Source organism: Phascolarctos cinereus, unplaced genomic scaffold (genome assembly GCF_003287225.1).
Source record: "Phascolarctos cinereus isolate Bilbo 61053 unplaced genomic scaffold, phaCin_HiC Scaffold_4;HRSCAF=312, whole genome shotgun sequence".
NCBI lineage: Eukaryota > Metazoa > Chordata > Mammalia > Diprotodontia > Phascolarctidae > Phascolarctos > Phascolarctos cinereus.
Genome location: NW_027555847.1, coordinates 266,771,283 through 266,788,551, shown reverse-complemented (window position 1 = coordinate 266,788,551; position 17,269 = coordinate 266,771,283). Strand labels below are relative to the sequence as shown.

The window sequence follows — 17,269 nt, the reverse complement described above, 5'->3', positions numbered from 1 at the left end:
TTATAATTGGCAGAATCCTGCCAGAGATCTAATAAAAATACATGTGGCTCTCAGATGTCTTCTGCAAGAAGGTCTTAGGTAGAAATTCAACTTATAGTAATACTCCACTTCTTCCATTTTGTCTCCTTGCTGTATTATCAACTTCCTTATAGCTTTGCTGTGGGATATAACTTCGTTACTCTCTGTAATAGAATGCTTTAAGTAATTTCCCTTCTTCTTGAAGATATACATTCAATCCCTCTCCCCCTTTCCCATAACACTCTCTCTCTTTCTGTCTCTCTCAAGAGGTACTCTCATCTCCTTTACTGAGAAGCTTCATCCCCGAACTGTACATCTCTACACTTTATTGATTTCCTTCCTACCTTGGAACAGGTTGTCTTCATTGCTAAGAATAAACCTTCTACCAAATCCTAGATCTTATCTCCTTCTTATTCCTACTATTAATCATCCTTTATTATGTCTCACCGCTGAAAAAATATATAGTAGCTCCCTTTTTGCTAATTTCTTCACCTCTGCTTACAAATATTTTCATGTTTCTTTAAAAAAATCACTAAAAATTCCTTCCACAAATTCTGCTCCCAATCTGGCTATTTATCTTTCTTCCCAAATTTCTAGAAAGTGCAGTTTAGTATTTTCTCTGTAGTACTTCTCCTAAACTGGTTGGTTCTCTAGAGGTCAGCTGACTACTACTTCTGTCAAAGTGTTTGGGGTAACCTTGAGGGGCTATGTTTCTAATGCTCTCACCAATGAATTCTTATCTATATACTTCCTGCTAACAACCAGCCAGATTTAATTAGCTCCTTAGCAAAAGTATGTTAAAGGACAGCATAGCAATTGATCAAGTATTTGTTAGGTTCTTATTATGTGCTAGGCCGTGTACTTGGACCTAGAGATACAAGAGAATCAACCCCTATTTGCAAGGAGCTTGCATTATAATAGGGAAGTCAACTACGTATTAAAATACATTCAGAAATATAAAGTTAATATATGTAAACATTTACAAAGTAGCGAGGGGCACTAGAAAATAGAGTGATCAAGAAAAGCTTCCTGTAGGAAATGGTGCTTATACTTTACATTAAAAGAAGAGGAGGAATCTATGAAGTGGAGTTAAGGGGAGAATATTGTCCAACAATGCCTGAAAGATAGGTTGGGTCCAGGTTTGTAAGACTTTAAAAGCTAGGCAGACAAATACATATTTTACTACAGGCAAAAGGAAACCATTGGAGTTGATTAAGGGAGCCACTTGGTTAGATCTGAGCTGTAGGAAAATCACTTTGGATGGACTGGAGCAGGTAGAGACTTGAGGCAGGGAGACCAATGAAGAAGATATTGTGATATCCTACCCAAGAGCCAATGAAGGAATGAACTATGGGAGGAACTGTGAGGATGAAGCAAGGGGTCCAATTGGAGAGATTTTATGAATGTGGAAAAAACAAGATTTGAAAACTGTTTGGATACATGGTGTGAGGGAGAATGAGGAGCTGAGGATAATGCCAAGATTGTCAATGTACAAGACTGCAAGGAGAGTGGTTCCTTCAGCAGAAACAGAGAAATGTGTAAGAAGAGAGGGTTTAGGGGGAAAGATAGCTAAGTTCTGCACATGCTGAGTTTGAGATATCTGTAGGACATACATTTTGAAATGACCAGGAGGAAACTGGTGATGCAATACTAGTCTTCTACTCTGTTCTATGATTTGTTCTAACAATAGAACCACTTGCTCTACTGTTAACCTGTTAAAGATGTTTGTATATACTTTGAATTTGTGTTTGTCCAGGTTGTATTTCCCTCCAATAAAATGTAAGGTCCTCGAGGGCAGAGACTTTGTGTGTGATTTTGTCTATATATGCTTAGCATAGGGCCTGTCAAATGGCAGACCCTTAATACATGTTTGTTGAACTGAATTTTCCTCCATCTGCTTGCTGTAGGAGCTGTGTTAAAGAGACAAAATCTGGATTGAGGTATTTGTTTGGGGAAAGTTTATTTTAATAACAATGAACACAGGAAATGCACATGGTTTCTCATGTGGATTATGTTAATATACTTCAGCATGCTTTGTTATTGCTAATTAATGTACTGTTAATGTTCTGCTTTACTGACATTACCCTCAGGGGCATTTAGGGATTACAAGTGCTCCTTAATTAACATTTTTAGCACAGCTAGAGGAGGAAACAATGCTCTGAAAAGAATTAGTAATCATTTGAAACTTAAAGAGAGATAGATAGGTGGAGAGAGAGAGAGAGAGAGAGAGAGAGAGAGAGAGAGAGACCTACAGAGAGACAGAGAAATAGAAACAGAGACAGACAGATAGAGGGAAGGAGGAAGGGGAGGAGAAAGATAAGAGAGAGGGAGGAGGAAAGGAAGGAAGGAAGAAAGAAAAGAGAAAGAAGAAAGGAGAGAGAAAAAAATTGAAAAGAAAGAAGGAAAGGAAGAAAGAAAGGAAGAGAAAGAAGAAAAAAGGAGAGAGAAAAAGAATTGAAAAGAAAGAAGGAAAGGAGAGAAAAAAGAAAAAAGGGAGAGAGAAAAAAGGAGAGAACAAAGAAGGAAAGAAAGACAGGAAGGAAAAGAAAGAAGAAAAAGAGAAAAAGTTGAAAAGTAAGAAAGAAGAAGGAAAGAAAGACAGGAAGGAAGGAAGAAAAAGAAGAAAAAAGGGAGAGAAAAAAGAAGGAAAGAAAGAAGGAAGGAAAATAAGAAAGAAAGAGCACAGCATACAATAGAATTTTAGGGCACTGGGGCTGTGGAAAGGGCTAATGGCTTGATTGCCAGTTCACATATCCCAAAGGCCCTGAAAATCCTTCCTCAGAAGTGTTCCTCCTGTACTAAGTGGGTACTCAGGGACTTTGTTAGCAGTAAACCAGGTACGCCAGGAAGGACTAATAAGATCATGAAGTTCCCACATATGATCTGCCTCAGGACACGACTTGGGATGTTTGGAAAAGGGAGAAATGATAATAGCTTATATTTATTATAGGAATTTCAGGTTAACTGTGAGGTTGGATATAGGAGTATCATTATTATTATTATTATTCCCATTTTACTGATGAGGAAACTGAGGTTCTGAGAGGTCATGACTTGATCACAATTGCACTTGTGTGTGAGATGAGATTTAAAGAGCATGTCAAATCCAACATGCTGTATATCAGTTCATCGCTGGGTTAGTAAAAAAGGACGAGGGATTACATGTGTATATATAGTTATAGACGTACATGCACACATGTCTATACATGTATATGTATGCATACATATGTGTATGTGCATATGTGCATATACGTATATATGAGTTTATACTTATTTATATGTGTATATGTGTGCAATCCCCTGTCCTGGTACATGCATACATGCATGTGTGTGTAAATATAGCAGGAGCTTGAAACAGATGATTGAGAAGAACATCTGGAAACAGCTCTAGTTTGAGGGTCCTGTCTCTCTGCCTTTCCTGCTCCCATTCACGCGCATTGAAGGCCAGAAGAATCTCACAGAGATGAAGGTCTCAGACACAGACGCTTGTTGGCAAAAGGATAGTCTCAGAAATTATTTTGAATGGATATATGGCAAATACACACCAAACACAGAGTCATAAGGACCATGGTAAGTAGGTGGAGTTTTCAGATAGAAATATTGGCCTTATTGAAGAAGAAATTGAGAGTACGTATTTAGAGTCTGATACCACCAATTAGCTGGTTGGTTGCTCTGTTTTCTAAGAGTTTAGCCCCTGCAAATAGGGACTCTCCTTTGGTGAGCTACCAAGGCTCTGGCAGCTAGATGGTGCAATGGATAGAGTGACAGCCTTGGAGTCAAGAAGACCCATTTTCTTGAGTTCACGTCTATCCTCAGACACTTACTAACTGTGTATCCTTGGACAAGTTATTTCACCCTGTTTGCCTCAGTTTCTTCACTTGTAAAATGAGCTGGAGAAGGAAATGGCAAACCACTCCAGTATCTTTGCCAAGAAAACCTCAAATGGGGTCACGAAGAATCCGACACAACTGAAATGACTTAACAACTGAACCAATGCTCCAAACACAAATGAATTCTCCTTTGGGGGGGTGGGAAGAGTGACTAAAGATTGTTCCCTGATCTGATGCTCAGTCATAGGATGAATGAACGAATGAAAAACATTTATTAAACACCAACTCTGTGCCAAGGACTGGAAATACATGTAGAAAAAGTGAGATAGTCATTGCTTTTAAGGAGCTTAGGATCTCTTTAGGAGAGATAATGTATAACTGAAAGATAAGCAATAGGCAAATGGAAAGTCCTAGAAATTCTAAGGATGTAACAGAGGAGTGAATGATAAAGTTCAAGTGTCCTGAGGCTATATCAATAAGTCAGGTGACAGTGCCAAAGCTCTGTAGGATTTAGAGGCATGAGCTTTTCCTCCTTTGTGTGTGCTCTGTCCATCCATGTTTCCTCTCTGTGTGAACTTGTGTGTATATTCCATCTACCTCTTTTCACTTTGTGTGCACCTCTCTATATTTATCTCCTAGGTGTGTTTGCTCTTCACAATGATGATATACATGTCTATGGAAAAGTATGCCTTGGGCTTATAGTCTAATTTTTTATCCCTACTTTTTTCTTTATGCCATTTAATTAAATGCTTTTACTTTGAATTCATTGTGTTATGTCTACTGTGTAATCATGTCATTTTTATCCTTTAGCTATTCCTTAGAGAAGGGAAGGGAAAAGGAGGAGAGGAGAGGGACTAGTCTGGTTGACTAATGAAAGTTAAAACACTGGTGGGGACTCATAAGCTATGATTTTTCAGCAGATGCACACTCACGGAATATCTTGAATCTGGGATATTTTGTCTGGGCAGATCCATATGTAAGCAATAGAGTACCCCACCAGCAAAAAAAAAAAAAAGGAAACAAACTATGTGTGCAACAATTAGGAAATAGAATAAATTGTGGTATCTAAGTGTAAAGTAATATTAGAAATAAAAACATGAAGAATTCAGAGAAATTATGCGCAGAATCAAGAATGTGTATCTAATAGAATAATAAACAAGTTGACTTCAACTATATAAATGTTATTGTTCACTCATTTCGGTTGTGTCTGAGTCTCCATGACCCCTTTTGGGGTTTTCTTGGCAGATTTTAAAGAGGTTTGCCATTTCCTTCTCCAGTTCATTTTACAGATGAGCAACTGAGGTAAATAGGGTTAAGTGACTTGCCATATGTAAATAGAGATGATATTTTGTAAAAAAGCAAAACACAGGTTAAATACAATGGATAACAGAAGTATGTCTTGTTAAAGTTAAAGCATATGACCTTCCTTGGAGGAGTGGGGTGAAGGAGGGGAGTTGGACCTGTGATTTCATTGTTGAGAAAACTCAATGCTGAAATCTTCCCCATTGATGGAGATCAGCAACTCACCTGTAACTTAGAGCCTTAGAGCATTCTTGATGAAAAGACCAGAGCTGAATAGAAAATTTGACTTTGAAATACAAGACTCAAGTAGAACATGAAGAGTTAAACAGGAAAGAGAAATCATAAGAGACTTATTAAGGTTGAACTGTTTACATTGCTGCACGGAAAGATGATATTTATAGCTCATGAGACCTTTGTCAGTATTAGGGTAGTTGGAGGGAAAAAATTATATATATATATATATATATATATATATATATATATATATATATATATATATATATATACATATATATATATGTATATATATATATATGTATATATAAGATAGATAGATAGATAGATAGATAGATAGATAGATAGATAGAGGAGTTGAGGGTGAGTTGAAGATAAAGGGGTCATATCTGGAGAATAGAATTAAGGGATGAGAGGATTATACTGGGAGAGGAAGAAAGGGAGAGGTAGAATGGGGTAAATTATCTCACAAAAAAAGAAAAGAAGGGGCTCTTACAGTGGAGGAGAAATGGGGGAAGGTGAGAGGGAATGAGTGAATCTTATTCTCATAGGATTTGACTTAAGGAAAGAATAACATACACATTCATTTGGGTATGAAAATCTGTTTTACCCTACAGGAAAATAGGGGGAGAAGGGGACAAGAGAGCAGGGAGGTGATAGAGAGGAGGGCAGATTGGGAAAGGGGGTAATCAGAAGCAAATACTTCTAAGGAGGGACAGGGTCAAAAGAAAGAATAGAATAAGTGGGGGGGTTGGGATAAGATGAGGGGAAATAGTTAGTTTTTCACAACATGTCTACTATGGAAGTGTTTTGCATAACTGCACATGTACAGCCTATATTGAGTTGCTTGCTTTTCATTGAGGGTGGGTGGGGAGGGAGGAAGGGAGAAAATTTGGAACCTAAAGTTTTAAAAACACATGTTTAAAAAAAATGTTTTCACATGCAACTGGGAAATAAGAAATACAGGAAATGGGGTACAGAAGTCTATCCTGCCCTACAGGAAAATAGAAGGGGAAGGGGATAAGAGAAGGGGGGAGAGAAAGAAAAGAGGACAGACTAGGGGAAGGGATATTCAGAATGCATGCCATCTTGGGGTGGGGGGAGGGTGAGACGGGGTGCAGATTTGAAACTCAAAATCTTGTGGAAGTAAATGTTGAAAACTAAAAAAAATGAATTTGTATTAAAAAACAACAACAACAAACTTACAGCCTTAGAGGGCTGACTTGGGCACTGAAAAGTTAAGAGTTAAACCCAAGCAAGGGACATGTAGCTAGCATGTGTCACAGGCAGTACTTGAACCCATGACTTCCTGACTCCAAAGCCATCTTTCTATGCTCTGTGCTTTTCTTCTTTCCTTTAACAAATAGTAAATTACAAAGGAAAATGGTGGCATGAGCAATCAATCAATCCTAGTCATTCTTTTGTGTTTGGTTTTGCTTAACTGTTAATTTTTTGTTGTGTGCACTTATGCTTGCATCCTATGCTAAAACAAAATGAATGTTTTTTTTAAAGTTTTTTAATTTTTTTAATCTGAATTATTTATTTTTAGTTTTCAACATTCACTTCCACAAGTTTTTGATTTCCAAATTTTCACCCTATCTGACCCCTCCCCCCACCCCAAGATGTCATGCATTCTGAATATCCCTCCCCCTAGTCTGTCCTCTCTTCTATCTCTCTCCCCTTCTCTTATCCCCTTCCCCTTCCATTTTCCTGTAGGGCAGGATACATTTCTGTACCCCATTTCCTGTGTTTCTTATTTCCCAGTAGCATGTGAAAACATTTTTTTAAACATATGTTTTTAAAACTTTCGGTTTCAAATTTTCTCTCTTTCTCCCTCCCCACCCACCCTCACTGAAAAGGCAAGCAACTCAATATAGGTTGTACATGTGCAGTTATGCAAAACACTTCCATAGTAGACATGTTGTGAAAAACTAACTCTATTTCCCTTAATCCTATCCTGCCCTCCCATTTATTCTATTCTTTCTTTTGACCCTGTCCCTCCTCAGAAGTATTTACTTCTGATTACCCCTTTCCCAATCTGCCCTCCTCTCTATCATCCCCCTGCTCTCTTGTCCCCTTCTCCCCCTATTTTCCTGTAGGGTAAGACAGATTTCCATACCCAATTGAATGTGTATGTTATTCCCTCCTTAAGCCAAATCCTATGAGAATAAGATTCACTCATTCCCTCTCACCTTCCCCATTTCCCCTCCACTGTAAGAGACTTTTCTGTTTTTTTTGTGAGATAATTTACCCCATTCTACCTCTCCCTTTCTTCTTCTCTGAGTATAATCCTCTCTCATCCCTTAATTTTATTCTCCAGATATGACCCCTTAATCTTCAACTCACCCTGTGCCCTCTATCTATCTATCTATCTATCTATCTATCTATACTAATACATATAATTTTTTCCTCCAACTACCCTAATACTGACAAAGGTCTCATGAGTTATAAATATCATCTTTCCATGAAGGAATGTAAACAGTTCACTCTTAATAAGTCTCTTATGATTTCTCTTTCCTGTTTACCTCTTCATGTTCCACTTGAGTCCTGTATTTGAAAGTCAAATTTTCTATTCAGCTCTGGTCTTTTCATCAAGAATGCTTGAAAGTCCTCTATTTCACTGAATGACCATTTTTTCCCCTGAAGGATTATACTCAGTTTTGCTGGGTAGGTGATTCTTGGTTGTAATCCTATCTCCTTTGCCCTCCAGAATATTATATTCCATGCCCTGCGGTCCTTTAATGTAGAAGCTGCTAAATCTTGTGTTATCCTGATTGTGTTTCCACAGTACTTGAATTGTTTCCTTCTGGCAGCTTGTAATATTTTCTCCTTGACCTGGGAACTCTGGAATTTGGCTAATATTCCTAGGAGTTTTCCTTTGGGGATCTCTTTCAGGAGGAGATCTGTGGATTCTTTCAATTTCTATTTTGCCCTCTGGTTCTAAATATCAGGGCAGTTTTCCTTGATAATTTCTTGAAAGATGATGTCTAGGCTCTTTTTTTGATCATGGCTTTCAGATAGTCCAATAATTTTTAAATTCTCTCTCCTGGATCTATTTTCCAGGTCAGTTGTTTTTCCAATGAGATATTTCACATTGTTTTCTAATTTTTCATTCTTTTGGATTTGTTTACAGTGTCTTGATTTCTCATAAAGTCACTAGCTTCCAATTGCTCTATTCTAATTTTTAAGGAAGTATTTTCTTCAGTAATCTTTTGGACTTCCTTTTCCATTTGGCCAATTTTTCTTTTTAGGGCATTTTCTCCTCATTGGCTTTTTGGACCTCTTTTGCCATTTGGGTTAGGCTATTTTTTAAGGTGTTATTTTCTTCAGTATTTTTTTGGGTCTCCTTTAGCAAGCTGTTGACTTGTTTTTCATGATTTTCTTGCATCACTCTCATTTCTCTTCCCAGTTTTTCCTCTACTTCCCTTACTTGCTTCTCAAAATCCCTTTTGAGCTCTTCCAAGGCCTGGGACTGATTCATATTTTTCTTGGAGGCTTTGGATGTAGGAGCTTTGATTTTTGTCTTCTTCTGGTTGTATATTTTGATCTTCTTTTTCACCAAAGTAAGATAATATAGTCTGACTCTTTTTGCGCTGCTTGCTCATGATCCCAGCCAATTACTTGAGTTTTAAACTCTTTGTTAAGGTAAGAGTCTGCTTCCAATGTGGAGAATGTACTGTCCCAAGCTTCAGGGGTTTGTAGCTGTTTTCAGAGATACTTGTAGGGACCTGTAAATTTTCAGTTCTTCCAAGGTGGTATGATAAGGGGGAGGTGTTTACTCCTTTCCTGGCCTGTGACCACAAGTATTCCTTTCTGTCCTGTAACTGTGAGGAGGGGTTTCTCTGCACAGCCACTACAAGCTCCACCAAGCCAGTGCTCCTCCTCACCCCAGCACTGCTGCCCAGAACTGTGACCCAGATCCACACACGGGCAAAGTAAGAGATTCCTGCCTCAGCACTGGCAAAGAAATCCCTGCAATCCCTCTCTGATCAGCTACTGGATTCCCCCTCAGTCTACAGTCTGGAAGCTGGGGAAGCAGCTGTTCCCCCCACCCCCAAGGGCCACGCTCTTGGGGAATGGAGCCGAAACCCCGCCTTCCTGTCTCAGCACTGCAGAAACAGGCTTTTCCCACTGACCTTCTAAGTTGTCTTTGGCATTTAGTGGATTGAGGAGTCTGGAAACCTCCACACTGCCCCAGGTTCAGTCCTCTGAGGCCTGCTCCAGGTTCGCTGCAGCCTGCACGCCCATGGCACTGCTGCGCTGAGCTCCCAGCCTGGCATGATATGCCTTTCTCATCAACCAAGCTGGAAATTTGCTTCACTCTGTCTTTTTGTGGGTTCTGCTGCTTTAGAATTTGTTTAGAGCCATTTTTTATGAGTATTTGGAGGGGTTTGGGCAGAGCTCAAGCAAGTCACTGCTTTCACTCCACCATCTTGGCTCTGCCCCCTCTGTATGTTTTTTTAAAAAGGAGCTGTGAAGAGCCTTTTGTAGGAGGAGCATTATGTCGAAATGATACCTCAAGACCTGCCACACTCACTCACTGAATTCCTGAACTGCTAGTCCCAGGGGGTTATACAAGTGTAGCAGTATCTCCAAGGTTTCAATAAAGTGCTGGGGAAACCGGGAAGGAGAGGAGCCAAATAGGGTAAAGAAATGGCTACTGAGCTCAAGAATTTTCTCCAATTCATCCCTTTGTCCTGCAGGGTTTGTGAGTTTTCCCTTTCTCTGGCTAAGGCTTTGTACATTGATCCAAATGGCACTGTTGCAGCCTAGGGAAATTTCATTCATCTTGCTAATGCACACCTCAAGATTTGATGCATTAACTCCCAGGCAACCTTAGTAACTGCGCTCTTCTTCGAGTGGAACACTGGCAGCAGATTTCTTAAAACTCCAGTGCCTTTGGTAAAGAACAGTGGATTACCTAGGAATCCAGATCAAGAATGACCACATCTTTTGTGGTCACTCAAACCAGTCAGTCAGTCAGTTAAGAAGCATGTATGAAGCACTTACAACGTACCAGATACTGTGCTAGGTCTTAAATATACAAAGAAAGGCAAAAAACAATTCACTCTCTCAGCTGGACAAGCAAGGTCCAGCACAGCCCTGGGGAGAAGACAATTCCAAATGAGTGAGTCAAGAGTCTGGAGAGAACCATGACAACATACTTACCGATTCCCACTGTTTTCAGGAGAGTTTATAGAGAATGACATGGAATAAACTTGAACCTAAAAGAAATTGAAACTAAGCAGCAAAGAAATCAGGGCTTCTTGAAGAGACAGAGAAGGATTATAAAAAGAGAAATAAGAAGTGGGCAGCTAAGTGCTACAGTGGATAGAATGCTGGCCCTGGAGTCAGAAAAAGTCATCTTCCTGAGTTCAAATCTGGCTTCAGACACTTACTAGCTCTGTGACCTTAGGCAAGTCACTTCACCTTGTTTGCCTCAGCTTCTTCAACTGTAAAATGAGCTGGAGAAGGGAATGGTAAACCACTCCAGTATGCAAGAAAATCCCAAATAAGTTCATGGAGTCCAGCACAACTGAACAATAGAGGAAGCAGATCTTCATTAATGTATATGCTAAGAGAAATAGGTAATTAATCCACTTGACTATCCATATTGTACTTAGATTTTTGTTTTAGTTTTCTTCCTGTTTAAGTTATTTACATAGGGGACCTGGTCTTTAACTAACTGCCCCTGCTTCAGAACGCTTGAAGCTCCCCAAAAATAGGGAAGAAAGAAAGGAAGAAAGAAAGAAAGGAAGGAAGGAAGGAAGAAAGAAAGAAAGAAAGAAAGAAAGAAAGAAAGAAAGAAAGAAAGAAAGAAAGAAAGAAAGAAAGAAAGAAAGAAAGAAAGAAAGAAAAGCTTGAAGCTCATTATCTAATCACAAGATGTCAATGTGATGCTTAACTTTAAAAATGCAACCACATCTGACCGAGCTGGCTGAGTGAAAAAACAAATTAGCCGCATCCCTGGGGACTTTAAATAGTTGAGGCCTATATGAATTTTTAGCGGTTCTAAGATAATACAAATCAGGAGATGCCTATGGAGAAGACCCCTACAGGGGAGAAAAGGGGAATTGTCCTCTCCTCTCCTGTCCCTAACAGAAATGCAGCTTTGAAGGGAAGATACTGTTTCACTTGGAAACATTGCATCCAGCAGGGAACAGAGACCCACATTCTAGACAGATGGGAATATGGAGATGCAGTCAATGAAAGGAAGAAGCAGCTTCAAGGAGCAGAACTGGTGGCCAAAGAGAAGAAAGTCAGTTATTGAAAGGAAAAGACCGTGAGAGCCCAGCTGACTTATAGGCTCAGTAGAAATTCTACACTTTTGAGGAGAAACGTGCAAGAACTCTATGAAGACAGAAAGGACTTCTAGGCCCTGTAATACTAGAAGTACTTTTAAAAAAAAATGTGTGTGGCCTTTGCCACAGATGTATCTGTACATGTGTTTGCCTCACTAGCATTGTGCTTTCAGTTTGAGTCCCCTTTTCCAATGGACAATGTGTACCTCAAGTTTATGGGAGGAATGTTTTGCAGATACTGTTTTCACTATGCCACCCTACTAAATGGCTTTGCTAAGAGTTAATTGTGTCTATGACTAATTGTTAATGGAAGCACACTAGTAGGGGCTCAAGAGTTACAGAGATAGGCATGCAGGCTCACAGGGTTACCCTTAGAGTGTTTAGTAACATCAGCTTCTGGGTACTCAGCCCTTGAGATTGAGTGTGAGTTAGGAGAGAATCACAGAAGGACTATACTTAATAACCAACTGCCCTTAATATTAGACTTGTGTCTTCCTCAAATAAATTACTTTGTATTTGTCTTGCATGTGTATATAAAAGTATATATTGTTTTCCCCCAATAGAATGTAGACTCCTTGAGGGCAGGGACTGTTTTGATTTTTCTTTGTATCTCTATTATTTAGCTTGATAGGCACTTAATAATTGAATTGAATTGAATTGAAATATTATTGTTTATAAGTAAAAAGTAGAAGTTAAAATAGATATGCTGTTAGGGTGACACTTTAGTGATTAGCGGATTCTTCACTTTATTGATGTTTATAATCTTACTAAGTATAAGCTCTCTATACCTTGGTAATAATTTCCACAAATTGCTGTGGCTGAAAAAAAATTATTTGGTGGACAATTTTCTGCCAATGAGCCTCTCCAAATTTAATTAGGCTGGCTCTTGGAAGACAGGCATAAAATTATTGAGACCATGCTCAAAGCCTTCCTAGCTTGTTAACATCTATCGGAGATTATGTTCCACTGACATTGTCTATGGGAAGCCAAGCTCACCTCCATAGTATATTTATGATTCTGAGTAGAACTTTAGTGGAGGTTAGTGTAACAAACAAATGTATGTAGATAAATAGATAGAGAGGATCAATATAGATATTTATATCAATATCTATACATATTATATATATACATCTCTATGTGTATGGATATGTGTACACATATATGTATGTACATACATAAATATGTATATCTGGGTATTTTTTGCAGAAGAATCAGATGAGCTAGTCAATGGAGGGAGCAAGAGGTCCTTTTATTTGGTTCATTTAAGAGAGCATCAGTGGCTTAACTGGAGATACACAAGGAAACATGGAGGAAGGAATAAGGTAATAAGGGGATTTAGGCACTGACATAATATCCACCCACCAAACTGGGACAGAAGCTGACATCTCCAGAATTAGAGTAGCTCACCACCCACCCACACTGAGGCCAGGTCTGGCACTTCCAAAGTGAGAGAGAGGGAGAAAGGCAGGGAAGGGATATAGTCTGGTATGATGACACACAGTGGTCTTCAGCTCTGGGAAACGTTTTTGAGAGGCTGCTCCAAGCTCCCATGGTAGCATTTGCATCTTTACTCATGTTTCTCAGTAACTCAAGAAATTTAAATGGACGAGTGAGACCCTTACCTAGGTGATTCTTATTGACTTCCCACCCCTGAGGGCAGTCAAAGAGACTGAGATCAACTAGAAAATTTGAAGTTTGGGACCTGGAAGTTTTTAAGGATAGAAATTTCTAGATATGGAGAGATTATGAGAAAGGGAAGGGCAGAGAGTAGGAAGTATCAGCCAGGAAGAGAGGGTATGGCTAGTGCATTAGTAGCTATAGAAAAGAGAAAGACTAGGCATATCCAGAGTATTTCCATACTAGAACAAGAGGTAGATAATGTTATATCATTGAGATTTCTCAGTTATCCAGACCTAAAATAAGCCTAACATTACTGACAGCAAGAAGAGACTCGTACATACAAAAATGTCCATAAACACACTGCTTGTGATAACAAAAAGCTGTAAACAAAATATATTTGCCCAATGATTAGGATATGGCTGAAAAAAAATATGGTGTATGAATGGAATGGTTTTTAATTTTAAAAATATTATTATTATTATTATTATCTTGACAAATACCAACAAACATTAACATAGGGCAGCTAGATGGCTCAGGCAATAGAGCACCAGCCCTGGAGTCAGGAGGACCTGAATTCAAATTGGTCTCAGGCCAGACACTTGACACTTATTAACTGGGTGACCCTGGGCAAGTTGCTTAACCTCAATTGCCTCACAAAAAAAAAAAAAGAAAAGAAAAGGAGAATATCTGTAATGGGGGCAGCTAGGTGGCGAAGGGGATAGAGCACCAGCCCTGAAGTCAGGAGGACCTGAGTTCAAATCCGGCCTCAGACCAAACACTTGACACTTATTAGCTGTGTGACCCTGGGCAAGTTACTTAACCCCAGTTGCCTAAAAAAAAAAAAAAAGGATTCTATATGAAAAAGGGAATTGCATATGGCACTCTCAATTGCTATCATGTAGTGGTACATTAGTTTTTTTTTGAAATACATATTAAATTTATAAAAGGAGTTTCAACATTGTCCTGTTTCTCTGTGTCCCCTTTAGAACATCCTTGTGCTTTCTTATTTTTTTGTATTTTTTATGTTTCATTGATATATTTTTCTTCCTTTTCTTCGTTTTTGGTTGGTATCAACATCACTACCCCCTCTCACTTCCTCTAACATTCCTCGAAGCTCCCATCAAGAGAATGTTATCCATTGTAAAGTTCTCATGTTGGCTATGTCTCTAGCCCCCTCATCTCTCTGCTAAGAGATGGGAAATACAATTCATTATTGGTCTTTTGGAGTCTTAAAGGCACAACAAACATTTCAAGAAGTCATATGAAGATACAAAATGGAAGCTTACTGAAGAGAAGGGTTAGTCCCTTTAACTGGCTCCATCTCTCCTGTGTGCTTCACTTCAATTCCCAACTCTTCCCTTCACATCTGACTTTCTATCAGTTCCCCCTCATCCAAGAGGGGTTTCTTTGAACCTGCTCAGAAAGAACAGAGGTGCCAAGGGGTCCTGAAACAACTGACTTCCAATGGAGGCAACTCTAGATGCGTGCATGGGGCTGGCTGGGCTGGGCCGGCCTGGCCTAGATGGCTGTGGCAGCAGATCCTGGCCAGGGTATGTCCTGGCCAGAGAGGCAGGTGACAGACCCAGCAGAGTTTAGGGGGCAGCTGGAGCAGTGGCCTCAGGGAATACCATATTCTACACGACTGGTGTGAGTAATGGTCTGAAAGAACTTCTGTTGGTTTAAAAGAGAAGCATGTGAAGATCATTCTCCTGGTTACTGGCAAGGATTAAAAAAAAAGTTCTCAACTCTCTATTATCCAGGGCATTGGCAGGAGCTCTTGCTAAAACTGCAGTAGCTCCTCTGGACAGAACCAACATCATCTTTCAAGTGTTTTCAAAAAGATTTTCCGCTGAGGAAGCCTTTAAACTCATCTACTTCACCTACTTCAATGAAGGCTTCTTCAGCTTGTGGAGAGGCAATTCTGCCTCCATGGTCCCTGTGATCCCCTGTGTTGCCATCCAGTATAGTGCCCACAGAGGAGTACACACCAATCTTGGGCCATTACTTGTTGCTATGGTGCATTGACTGGTATGACTGCTTCCCAACGGATTTGGTGAGAGCTCAGTTGGCTGTCATACCCAAGGAAATGTACAGTAACATCTTTCATGTCCTCATCTGGATGTCCCATGAAGTTCTAAAAACTTTGTACAGATGCTTTATGCCAACAGTTCTTGGAATCATTCCTTATGTGGGGCTGAGTTTCTTCAGCTATGAAACACTAAAGACATTTCACTGTGAACACAGTGGATGGTCACAGCCATTTACTTCCCTTTGAGCAAATGATTTTTGGTGCATGTGCCAGCTTCATTGGCCAGTCAGCCTCCTACCGCCTAGATGTCATATGGTGATGGATGCAGACAGTAGGAGTAAAGGGTCAGACGTACAATGCCATCTTAGGCATCTTGCAAGACATTGTCAGGGAACAGGGAGTCATCCAAGGTTTATACAAGGATTGAACATGAACTGGCTTAAAGGCCCAATAGTGATGGGAATCAGTTTTGCTACTTTTGACCTACTGCAGATTCTTCTTCATAAATTAGATGATCGCAGTGGTAACTGGAGTTAATGTTCTCATGTTCAACTACTAGATTATTTACTGAAGCGCATGCATATATATAGAAAATGCTATCACCTACATTATTGTGAAATATGATTTGAAATTTTACTTAATTTTTTAAAATAATTAAGTTTGCAGTATTGCTAGCCTTGGGCTCAGGCTGTGCTGGCTTATTGGTTGAGATTCACATGGTCTTTCTTTGCTTTTGGAAGTTATAAAAGATGGATCAATAATATCTCTTTTGAGTCTAGTTATGAGTCCCTATATTTTGCCAGGAAATACCTTCTAGCTTTAATCACCACTATCAATCTCTTCCTTTAGGTGTCTTGCCTCCAATTGCCATCCTCTCAGCTGTATTAAACTCTTAAAAGGCACATACACAAACCAACAATACAATCAAAAAATATTAGCTTAGAAACTGGTTTCTTTAAAAGCATGTGGCAAAAAAAAAAAAGAAAAGAAAAAAAGGCAACCCCTCCCCCACTCTGAAAATAATCAGACCCTTAAAAAGAATTAATGTTGGGAATCAACCTATCTCTCTTGAGAAAAGGAGCTGAAGAAAACAGCAGAGAATATGAGTAAGGAATCACCAGCTCTCTGTCTGGTGGTGTCATAGTTTTTCTAATGTTTTAATTGAATACCCAATTCATCTGCTCTTTCTTTTGTTGTTGAAAGCATTAAGAGATGTAATTTACTGCATTGGCTTCACTTTAACATTTTTGTTTTCTCATTGTTGCTATTTTGTTTGAGGAAATTATCTATTATTTCTATGATTCATTCTTCTGTTGTTAGTTGTATTTTCCCCTCTATCATATTCTTGTCTACTTTTTCTTCACCCTGTATTCTCTTTTTTTTTTCCCAAAGAAAAACTAGGTAGAGAAGGAATAAGAGTCTAATCAACACTTGTAAACTGTGGTAGAAGTATTCTATTCTTACTCCTCTGCCCTTCCTCTCTTCCTCAGTCCAATCAACAGTTTTTATCCTTTCTTTCTTTCTTTCACCAGGACCAGGAGTCACTCAGACACTTTTCAGTGAGCAAGGTAGGCCCTCTTAGATCCTGCTTCCTTGTTTCATGGTAATCCACTGCCATGTCATGGCCCTAGCTCAGGCCTAGGCTTTTTCCTTGTATAATCCCCAATTAAGAATTGGTTCCATCTTCTGCTGTGACTCTGATGGGCTCAAGTAGGAGGATAGAAATCACAGTGTTCTTAGGCCTCCTTCAGAGGCCAAAGTCATACCCATTGGTTTGGGAGTTCAAATTCTAAGTTGGTCTAACTTCTTGCTATGGTCCTCAGTGCTCTGAGGAGTGCGTAGTTAGTCCCTTTCTCCCATTGTCCCTTATGGTCCTCTCCCTCCTCCATCTCTTCCCAGGGGATAAACTTCTGATTGTATATACAATTCCACCTTCT

General features: G+C 39.3%; 1 pseudogene; it reads left to right on the top strand.

Moving 5' to 3' along the window:
* Positions 1–14,791: 14,791 nt before the first annotated feature.
* On the top strand, positions 14,792–15,869 carry LOC110220526 (mitochondrial coenzyme A transporter SLC25A42 pseudogene; annotated as a pseudogene).
* The last annotated feature ends 1,400 nt before the right edge of the window (positions 15,870–17,269 follow it).